Source organism: Diospyros lotus, chromosome 12 (assembly GCF_014633365.1).
Source record: "Diospyros lotus cultivar Yz01 chromosome 12, ASM1463336v1, whole genome shotgun sequence".
NCBI lineage: Eukaryota > Viridiplantae > Streptophyta > Magnoliopsida > Ericales > Ebenaceae > Diospyros > Diospyros lotus.
The window spans coordinates 6,605,560-6,617,520 of NC_068349.1; the positions used below are offsets into that span (position 1 = coordinate 6,605,560).

The 11,961-nt window shown below is 36.3% G+C and overlaps 1 protein-coding gene across 1 annotated transcript in view; it reads right to left on the reverse strand.

Moving 5' to 3' along the window:
- Nucleotides 1-11,725: 11,725 nt before the first annotated feature.
- Nucleotides 11,726-11,961, reverse strand: part of LOC127787319 (protein indeterminate-domain 7-like) — a 3,108-nt gene continuing 2,872 nt past the window's right edge. The window contains exon 4 of the mRNA XM_052315294.1: nucleotides 11,726-11,961. This exon is cut by the window's right edge and continues 990 nt beyond it. The gene's annotated coding sequence lies outside the window, so the exon portion shown is untranslated.

Sequence of the window (11,961 nt, forward strand, 5' to 3'; positions counted from 1 at the left end):
TGATTAACTTGTTAGTCAATGAGATAAAATCACTTGTGAGAACTAGAAATTGGGTGTAATTGGGACTTGATTTTATAGAGAAAATATTGAGTTTTGTAGTTGTAAACTTTACTACATAGTGATATTTTTTTTCTATCGTCCTAACGGCCGTGATTTTTCCCTGTTAAGGTTTTTCACGTAAAATCCCTTGTGTTTGAGTGTGATTAGATCATCTTGTGTTTCTTTTTATCTTTTTTTTTTTTTCCCTTCAACAAGTGATATCAGAACTTTGGTTATCGATCGCCTAGTATGCAAAGGATATGCCAAGCATGATGAAGTTTGATTTTGAAGAGTTCGATGGGAAGATCAATTTTGACTTGTGGCAAATACAAGTTAATGATATCTTGATCCAATGCGGGTTACACAAGGTGTTGAAAGACAAACCAACTCCTGAAGGCTCTAAAACATTTGGTAGAGTAAGTCTGGTAAATGGATCCAAAGATTGTGATGTTGGAAGTTCGTCTCTCAATTTTGTGGGAGATGAAAATGTTCTTTAAAGAGATAGATATATCCTCATGGCATGCCACTAGACTACCAAAATTGCCATGAAAGATGATGTGATACTTTTAGTGAGTCCACAAAGTTTGCACACAGGCATTAGCTTAATTGTAACGGCCCGTCTCCCGGAGCCTCCTCGTGCACAAAGAGGATCCGTGAGAGGGTCATTATTAAAATGATATCGAACAATGACGCACCTACAACACACACATAATTCTTTTAGAAATCATAATTTTTCTTTATTATAACATCTCATCATGATCCTTACAAACCATTCATCACTTTGGCTCACCTAGGCTTACATAACATACAACAAACTCCGAAAACATAAACATTAACCTTATCAAAGAGACGATGACACCCAAGATCTAGTTTTGGGAGAAATCTGCACTTGCTACCATGACTTGACGGCCTGGACCCAAATCCCGATGAACGTACCTGGAATGATGTAAAACAACATGAGTCGCGAGACTCAACAAGCTCTAAAAAGAAAGGCTGGGGGTTTAGGATATGACTCTTCCCATAACACCCCATGCAATTCATACCAATGCAATCACGCCATGTCATGAGCTATACGTACCTTACTTCTACATGCATAATATAAAATTAACTGCACATAAGGAACCAGGGGCCCACATAAGTCAAACATTGGCACCCGGGTCTCACATACAAACCTGTTGTAGCCTAACATAGGCTACCATATCATCATTCTCTTAGACCAGCCTTTTCCTGACATGGTCAGCTTTTCCTGACATTCAACATTTGTCTAATCCTAATACTTGTTACATACTTTTCTTGATTCTCATCATATTCTCATGTGTTAATCATGTCATACATCACATAATCATATACTTTCGCGATCTTGGTCTTCCCTCGGGCCAACCCCGAGCTAATATCTAAGCCGAGCCGAAGCTCACATGAGTCGGTACTCCCGACACCTGGCACGGTACTCCCGTCCAGAATAACAGCAATATTAGAACCATGCAATGCAACACATAAGAAATGCAAGGGCTTCTGTAGCATAAACGTGATGACAAGGCCCCCATAAACCAAGCATCAGGCCCTGCTACGCCCACACATAAGAATTCACACATGCGACATGCTCTAAATGCATATGCTCATCTAGGATACCCAAATTGGCTCTTAGACCAACCGGGTCGTGCAAATGCTCATACAACCCATCACATACAAAGCATGTCCTCACGTGAATGCAACCCAGCCCCTTGAAGCACACACATCATGAAATGCACAAACCAAGACGGGAATCTGGAGTACCAGCTCTTCTGGCCGTCTAGCGCTTATCGTAACAACCGATGACTGGCGCCCATACATCCAGCCATCAACTACCACGACCCACGGTCAACAGTCAGTGGCTTTGTACCCATACCCTTAGACACACTTACTGACACTATTAACTTTATATCTTCCCATCTTAACTTTACATAACATTTCTCCATATCTCATAACCCTTCATGTACATAACCGCATAACATCGTAATACCATTCTCATTACTTTTCATTCACATAAAGCCATCTCAACATACATAATAAATTATTAATAAAACCCCATTAAACCATAAACAACTTTTCTAAGAACCTAGCCCAACGGGTATGACATCATTCCTAAGGAAAGCGGAGCGATACGAAGCTCCGTGACGGTTGAAATGAAAGACACCATGACGCCATTGCTTAGCTCATTCCATTAACAATAAACTCATTAATAAAATAAAAGCCATAAAGTGGTTACTATGCGGATTATTATTATTTATGCGTAGAATCGAGTCAAGGTGAAAGAGGGTTTAGAGTATAAGAAATTTAGAAGACTTTCACGGGAAATAAATAACGCGAGGAGAGGGTTAGGAGCTTGCCTGAAAACGGTTGATTTCAGCTTCTCTTGTGCTCCCGATACAAAGTAAAACGTCTCCTATCAAATAATACAACTGTGACTTAAATTGGTTAATTCTAACGCGTAAACTGTATAATCTAACCGTATAAAATCCATGATTTAAACATATAACATTTATATAAATTTTACCCACTTACCTGAATATTTTAAACACTAATTAATCATCAAAATCTCTTAATTTTCGTCACTTTTTCTTCCTTCCCAAGTGCTGCTCGTGAGCCCTTCATCTTCTCCCTTAATTTCTCTCTTCCTCTCTCTCATTTACTCTCTGTTTTTTGGCAACAAAAGTGGCCGAAATGGCCACTGAAATGCCCTTAAATTGCCTCCAATGCTTGCTGCCTAAGCTTTGCCTTATATATATCCACTTGAATGGCTTTTAAGCCACAAATTAGAATGGCCAAGGATGAGCCACGCCACGCACACATACAAATATATATATATATATATATTAACTAATTAGTTTAATTTAATTTAATTTGATTAACTCTTTTATTATTATTATTTTTATTATTATTATTATGGTTTAGATTATTATTGTTATTATTTTTTATTATAGCTTATTTTATTATTTTCATAAATACATCCAATTAATTTAATTAATCATCTTAATTTCCTATTTTTTAAAATATCATAAATAAATATTTTTTCAAAAATCTCCAAATATTTTAAAATATCCTCAAACACCCAAATTAATTACTTTTACTTGTCTCCAAATTTTTGGGATGCTACATTTCTCCCCTCCTTATTGAAATTCCGTCCTCGAAATTCGCATTCGGTCCATTTCCTTAAGACACACTCGTAACTCTCATGAGATTACTCAACTTCACTTCTAGGACATTCCATATCATCATTTTCCAGTATCTCACTAGGCATCTTGCGTCACTAAATCATCCTCAAGGTCTCGTTTTTTTTTTTTTTTGTACCGAGTCAACTATCAACCTCAATTTTCTTATAGCACTAATGACTTCTAAATCGTCTTATTACTCACTTCAACTATAAGGTTGACCCTAATTTGGCTAGCACCATTATATACCTTGCCCACCGAATTCCCATTTGGGAGTCCTTATTTACCGTAAATTCCCTTAGGTGGGTTCTAATATCTAACTTTCACTTATTGGCTCACATAACACTTCCTATTATAGCTTTCTACTGGCAATCACTTTTGCTACCATGAAACCACCCGTACACATCCTTAACAATCTATAACCATTCATCATGCACCTAGCCTCTCACTTATATCATACATTCCATCAGGGCCGCAAGCTAACACCATGAGGGACGCAAACACCAAGATCAACCTAGACGTTGAGCACATACCTTGAGTGGGGTCTACTCTTACCATTTACTCGTGGCTAACCTTAACACCCACGGATCTTTAATCTCGCAACAGTGCCAACTGGAAATCTATTCCTTGTATTCCTAGCACCTCTGGCCCTTAAGCCGGTAATTTTCTTTCCTTAACATTCACTTCCTTATATAGCAACTATACTAAGAAGTCCAGATTATAACTAATCGCACCTCGAATACCATTCTAGCCATACGACCCATGACATGCGCTTAACTCTACCCGATCGTCCTATGTGTGCAGAGTCACCTCCCTTAACTCCAAACCTTGCTCTGATACCAAACTGTAACGGCCCGCCTCCCGGAGCCTCCTCGTGCACAAAGAGGATCTGTGAGAGGGTCATTATTAAAATGATATCGAACAATAACGCACCTACAACACACACATAATCCTTTTAGAAATCATAATTTTTCTTTATTATAACATCTCATCATGATCCTTACAAACCATTCATCACTTTGGCCCACCTGGGCTTACATAACATACGACAAACTCCGAAAACATAAACATTAACCTTATCAAAGACACGATGACACCCAGGATCTAATTTTGGGAGAGCTCTGCACTTGCTACCATGACTTGACGGCCTGGACCCAAATCCCGATGAACGTACTTGGAATGATGTAAAACAACATGAGTCGCGAGACTCAACAAGCTCTAAAAAGAAAGGCTGGGGGTTTAGGATATGACTCTTCCCATAACACCCCATGCAATTCATACCAATGCAATCACGCCATGTCATGAGCTATACGTACCTTACTTCTACATGCATAATATAAAATTAACTGCACATAAGGAACCAGGGGCCCACATAAGTCAAACATTGGCACCCGGGTCTCACATACAAACCTGTTGTAGCCTAACATAGGCTACCATATCATCATTCTCTTAGACCAGCCTTTTCCTGACATGGTCAGCTTTTCCTGACATTCAACATTTGTCTAATCCTAATACTTGTTACATACTTTTCTTGATTCTCATCATATTCTCATGTGTTAATCATGTCATACATCACATAATCATATACTTTCGCGATCTTGGTCTTCCCTCGGGCCAACCCCGAGCTAATATCTAAGCCGAGCCGAAGCTCACATGAGTCGGTACTCCCGACACCTGGCACGGTACTCCCGTCCAGAATAACAGCAATATTAGAACCATGCAATGCAACACATAAGAAATGCAAGGGCTTCTGTAGCATAAACGTGATGACAAGGCCCCCATAAACCAAGCATCAGGCCCTGCTACGCCCACACATAAGAATTCACACATGCGACATGCTCTAAATGCATATGCTCATCTAGGATACCCAAATTGGCTCTTAGACCAACCGGGTCGTGCAAATGCTCATACAACCCATCACATACAAAGCATGTCCTCACGTGAATGCAACCCAGCCCCTTGAAGCACACACATCATGAAATGCACAAACCAAGACGGGAATCTGGAGTACCAGCTCTTCTGGCCGTCTAGCGCTTATCGTAACAACCGATGACTGGCGCCCATACATCCAGCCATCAACTGCCACGACCCACGGTCAACAGTCAGTGGCTTTGTACCCATACCCTTAGACACACTTACTGACACTATTAACTTTATATCTTCCCATCTTAACTTTACATAACATTTCTCCATATCTCATAACCCTTCATGTACATAACCGCATAACATCGTAATACCATTCTCATTACTTTTCATTCACATAAAGCCATCTCAACATACATAATAAATTATTAATAAAACCCCATTAAACCATAAACAACTTTTCTAAGAACCTAGCCCAACGGGTACGGCATCATTCCCAAGGAAAGCGGAGCGATACGAAACTCCGTGACGATTGAAATGAAAGACACCATGACGCCATTGCTTAACTCATTCCATTAACAATAAATTCATTAATAAAATAAAAGCCATAAAGTGGTTACTATGCGGATTATTATTATTTATGCGTAGAACCGAGTCAAGGTGAGGGAGGGTTTAGAGTATAAGAAGTCTCGAAGACTTTCACGGGAAATAAATAACGCGAGGAGAGGGTTAGAAGCTTGCCTGAAAACGGTTGATTTCAGTCTCTCTTGTGCTCCTGATGCAAAGTAAAACGTCTCCTATCAAATAATACAACCGTGACTTAAATTGGTTAATTCTAACGCGTAAACTGTATAATCTAACTGTATAAAATTCATGATTTAAACATATAACACTTATATAAATTTTACCCACTTACCTGAATATTTTAAACACCAATTAATCACCAAAATCTCTTAATTTTCGTCATTTTTTCTTCCTTCCCAAGTGCTGCTCGCGAGCCCTTCATCTTCTCCCTTAATTTCTCTCTTCCTCTTTCTCATTTACTCTTTGTTTCTTGGCAACAAAAATGGCCGAAATGGCCACTGAAATGCCCTTAAATTGCCTCCAATGCTTGCTGCCCAAGCTTTGCCTTATATATATCCATTTGAGTGGCTTTTAAGCCACAAATTGGAATGGCCAAGGATGAGCCACGCCATGCACACATACAAATATATATATATATATATATTAACTAATTAATTTAATTTAATTTAATTTAATTTAAGTAACTCTTTTATTATTATTATTTTTATTATTATTATTATGGTTTAGATTATTATTGTTATTATTTTTTATTATAGCTTATTTTATTATTTTCATAAATACATCCAATTAATTTAATTAATCATCTTAATTTCATATTTTTCAAAATATCATAAATAAATATTTTCTCAAAAATCTCCAAATATTTTAAAATATCCTCAAACACCCAAATTAATTATTTTTACTTGTCTCCAAATTTTTGAGATGCTACATTGGCGGTGATGCAAGGTGTGTGATGGTAATGATGTCGATAGCTAAAGAGCTCTGAAAGAAGTCAAGCATGGGGGTTGCACCATAATTTTTCAACAAGGTATTTTTCGACATTATGCCGTGAAAACCTTAGGCATTATATGCTTAAGTAGTTGTACCTTTTATGGTGGGGTACGATAATCTTTGTGATAAAGATCATGATGATTATCGGTAATAGATAGTCATGATTGTCGTCGGAGAATGGACGCATGTTTTTAGGAATTCTCGCTGAGATAGTGGTTTGTTAGGATTTTCAACGAGAAATCTTAATTAGTCTTGAAGATTATTTCTAATTTCTAATTGGTTCTTATTTAGTTTGTAATCTTATTTTATAGTCAGTTAGAAATTATTGTTAGATAAGGAAACCTTAGTCTTGATGGACAAGAAAACCTTAACCTTGTTGAATAAGGAAACTAGTCTATGAATAGGATGATTGGCTTGTTAGTCAAGGAGAGAAAATCACTTGTGAGATATCAGTGAGAGCTAGGAATTGAGTGTAATTGGCACTTGGGTTTAAAGAGAGAATATTGAATTTTGTAGTTGTAAACTTTATTACATAGTGATTTTTTTTTTTTTTGTCGTCCTCACGGCCGTAATTTTTCCCTGTTAGGGTTTTTTTTATGTAAAATCCCTTATGTTTGAGTGTGATTGGATCATCTTGTGTTTTTTCTCATCTTATTCTTTTCCCTTCAACAATAATAATCTCTCTAAGATGATGGATTTCCATTTCCAGGAGCTTTTTCTGTTACGATCTCATAAATCCTAATTTTGATTTTCTTTTTTCCAAGTAATCTCGTTCTCTTACCCTTAATTCGGGTTTTATAAAGTTAAAAGATGAGTCATGGTGCCACTAAATTATATAATAAACTATTATTATTCAGGTTAAATATAAAAATATATAAACACAAATTAAATATATATATGTATTCTAAAAATATATTTTACTCTTTGGAAAAATAATAAAAAATAAAAAACGATCAATGTTGGTTAACTTCATTATCCACGAGATGGTGGGCAATAACTAACTAGAGTCGAAAGATTCCTCTCTTGCTATGGTCTAAACAATGGTTGCATACCATCACCACACATTTTTCCATCAATCACTATGGTTAGTTACGAGTTCTACTACGGGTCATAAAGCTTCACTGAGAGGCTTATAAAATAAAATAGAGTTAAAAAGATCAAAATATCTTCATCCAAAATACAAATTTACAAGGGATGCCACTTCCCAGCCTTCGCCTCTCTACTTTCTCCCTTTTCTCATGGTCATACGATCGCGGACTACAGACACTGTCGCCTCGCCGACCGCTGCATCCTCCAACGATCGGCGAGGCGATTGCAGTGAGGCAACAATGTGATAGTGACAAAGCGGTGAGGTGGCGAGGCAAAAGCAACAACATCAATTGTCAGCGGTTGCACAGCCATGGGAAAAGGGAGAAAAGAGAGAGGCAAAGGCTAGGCGAGGGCATTTGAGTCTTTTGACCCCATTCGGTAAGCCTGTTGAGCAAAGTAGAATAATTTGGTTGGCTACATAGTTCGAGTGGAGTAAGGGTGGATGCGATGAAGGGTTTTGACAACAAGAATAAAAAGGGAAGGGTGATGAGGGCTCATTGAAGCAAGATGGCCATGGAGATGATAGATGATAATAATAAGCATTCGGAAGAATCAACTGGTGGAAGAATCAAATGGTTTTGTTAGTGTTACAATTGTCACTCAAAAATTAAATTTGATTGTGATTATAAGTTTAAATTTGACTTTAATTAAGAAATTATTAAATTTAATTTTGATTGAGATTTATCTCATATAAATAAATATCTTCATAAATTATCTTTTGATTAAAATATGATTTTTTGTGCACATTTATATATGATTTTAAGTTTATAAATAAGTGTTTAATATTCTGAAATTAGTAACAGTTATATCACTTTTGTTGAAGTAGTATTTAACTAGTGATATTTTTAGTGTGCCAATATCACTTTTATATTAACAATTATTTCTATAGTAATATTTTATTCTTTCTTCTCATAAATTTCTCTGTTTTGAGTTTTTGTTTGTGTGATTGATGATTTTATTGTGATTTGTTATCAATTTAATTTCGTAACAAAGTGAAATTAGAGTTGTTGGATCAAATTATCAACATTTGACAAATTTTAGTCATCAGATTTGCACATCCTCGTCATATTTGAGCCAAAACACATGTTATTTAGCCCTAGTTGTTGCCGCCGACCACACCTGCCACTATTCGAACGCCATTGCCACCGTTGGTTGTCTTTGTGGTCAATTTTTCCATCGACTGCCATCCCTTCTTTTTGTTTGCGATCGTCATCACATTCGTAGTAGTCGCCTTCACTATTAGTCTATTAGTCTCACTGTTGATCTGTCTTCGCCAGTCATTTCCCCACACCATCGTCATCGATCCTCATTCCTCCGACTGTTTTCAATGGTGTCTTTGCCGTGGACCATCATTGTGACCGTTGTTTCATGGAATTTTAATTCTCATCCCATCATCTAAGGATTTTAATTTTTTGATTTCAAGGAAAATATTCACTTTTTGAATTAAAATGAAATTTGAATTTTATAAAAAAAAAAACTATTTGATAAACTTTTTTAAAATTTAAATAAAAAATAAAATTTATCACTATTTTTTACCCCTACCAAACACACCGTGTAATTGCTGCTCTCATTGACCCTTTGGTTCAAGTCTTTGACTCTTTGTTGCGACGGGTGCATGTTGCGTTACAAGAACATGGAGAGAGATGTGTAAATATGCACCCATCAAATTGTTACAAGTGTGTGTGTGTTTATAAAGGGAAATTTTATTAATAAAATCACACTGTTCGGTGGAGCACTTTTACATAAATTTCCATGTAGCATATGAAAAAAACTGTAACATTATATAAAAACGTACAATGCTTAACAAAGAATACAGACCAAATTTATCAAAACACACACTTTTTATTGCAATTGTATTTATCAAAACAATGTCATTATTTTCTGTCCTTCTACTCTCCTCTTCTTTTCTGATCTTCTCTTCTTCTCTTTTTGTTGTTTAGGAATGGAAAGAGATGAAGCACCGACAACGCAAATGAGTAACAACAAAGAAGATGAAGATGATGGGACACTATGATGCCAGAAATGATAAGGCGGATGGATGCGAAGAAGCAACACAGGCTATGGCAAAACAGGCAACGGGAAGAAGCGAAGCAACGACGTCGCAAGCATAGTACGCAGATTTGGGTTCTACAACGTCCCTTGTTCATCCCTGATGCTTCTTCATCTTCTTCAGTCCATTTGTCCAATCATTTTTGGCATCACAACATCCCATCATCTCTGTCTTCTTTGTTACATTATTACTCGGTAACATCATTGGTTTCTCATTCTCGACGTCAAAAAGAGAAAAAAATATAGGAAAAAAAAGATAGTTAAGAAGGAAAAAAAGAATCAAAACAAAGTGATTTAATTAATTTGGATTGTAATTTTTTTTATAATTAAGATTGATTTTAGTTATTCTTATATACTCGTGAGTAGAGTTGAAAAATGGGCAAGCCGAACTAGCTTGCCTCCTGCTTGGCCCACTCATTTCATGGGACAGACCAAATTTAGCCCGCGCGAGAGATGCAGGCCAGACAAGGCAATGGGAAATGGAGCTCGGCACAATCTCATGGATCTTAATAAACGAGCCAAGGCGGACTAGGCCAAGTCATTTTGGTGAGCCATCCCTATTTTTGGTGAGTCAAGTCGAGTTGCTGGTCACAAAGCATTGACACTGCCTAACTCATTTACTATAGTATTGAGCTTAACTCATTTACTATAGTATTGAGCTGAGCTAGGCTAAGCTGGGAGACGAGCTGGCTGGGCGGACCCAAGGCTGCCCGATGGATTTGGCAACTCTTCTCGTGAGTGTAGATATTTGTTGAGCAGTAGTCACAGTCATCCTAGGGATTGGAACCCAATTTTGCACCCATAAAAGGTGTCAAAGAGCATCTTCTTTTTGTTTTGCATACGAAGAGCTGGCATAGCTACCAGTGCAGCTCTACTGCAAATCTATTTCCATTTTCAAGAATCTTTGTTGTCAGCATCCAAAGCTTTCAATTAATATATATTATTGTAGCCATCATCTATCTGTACATATTCCTTCAACAACAACCCTCCAAGATGCAAGACATGACGGTGATTCACCTGGAGGTAATTAATCTATTGCACCTAGCTAGCTGGGCAATGCACTTTTGGAGAGATTTTAAATTTCATTGGGTAATTCGTGTTGAAACATGATAGGTGTTGAAATATTTTTTTTATGTAGAATATTATCATAAAAACAACTATATATGTACTTTTGTTTGTAATTATATATAAACCCTTCCAATGGTATATAATTTTTGATAAATTAATTACATTGTTCCATTTAAAACTTCTAATTATGTAAGTGTTTTTTTTAATCAGTGTGAGGACAATCTCTCACGAACCTGTGGTTACTGTTTATGATATCTCTTTCTCTCTTATACGTATATCCAAATTCTAAACTATAATAACACAAGGAATTAAAATGGTTTTAATACAGTTTTGTTTTAAAAAATCAATGTAAAATATATAATAATGGTATTAATTTGGATAATTATGAGTTGTTTTTATGAGTTTAATGAACGGTTGTCAATATGTATATATGTGTCTGTATATCATCCTAGCATATATAATTATGTATGAGAATTTGGTATGGCATAACCTTAACACATAATTAAACCTGGATATTTTTGTATAAAATAAATGTGAATGAATCTCCTAATTAATTTGTTCGAAACTTCATTGTATAAGATGAAACTAATTAGCTGCATAGTTTTGATAAGGTTTTCCTTCGTCTCACCATCACCAAGCATACGATTAATTTCGTTGAAATCGTCTTTTTACTTAATCTCCAGTAAACAGCCCACTATATATATATATATATATATTCCGCAGAGGAAAAGAAACCATGAAATGGTACACACACACGCACACAGACACACATATATATATAGCAGTCAATTTAATTAAGCAGTATCCGGAAAGAAGCAGAAAAGAATGATCAATGACTTGTGAAGAAGAAGAGAGATGATGAATTACAACAAGAACAATTAATTAATGACTTCCATCAATGTACGTAAAATCAGAACTATATATATATATGCTTAATCATGGGGTGGGAATGATCGTCAAAGACAAACTAAAGAGCAATCTTCAATTCTCTTACACAGCTAATTAAAAAGTGTCCAAAAGAGACCAAGAAGAAGAAGAAGAAGAAGAAGAAGAAGAAAAAGAAGAGTGACAAGAAAATGGACGAAGAAAG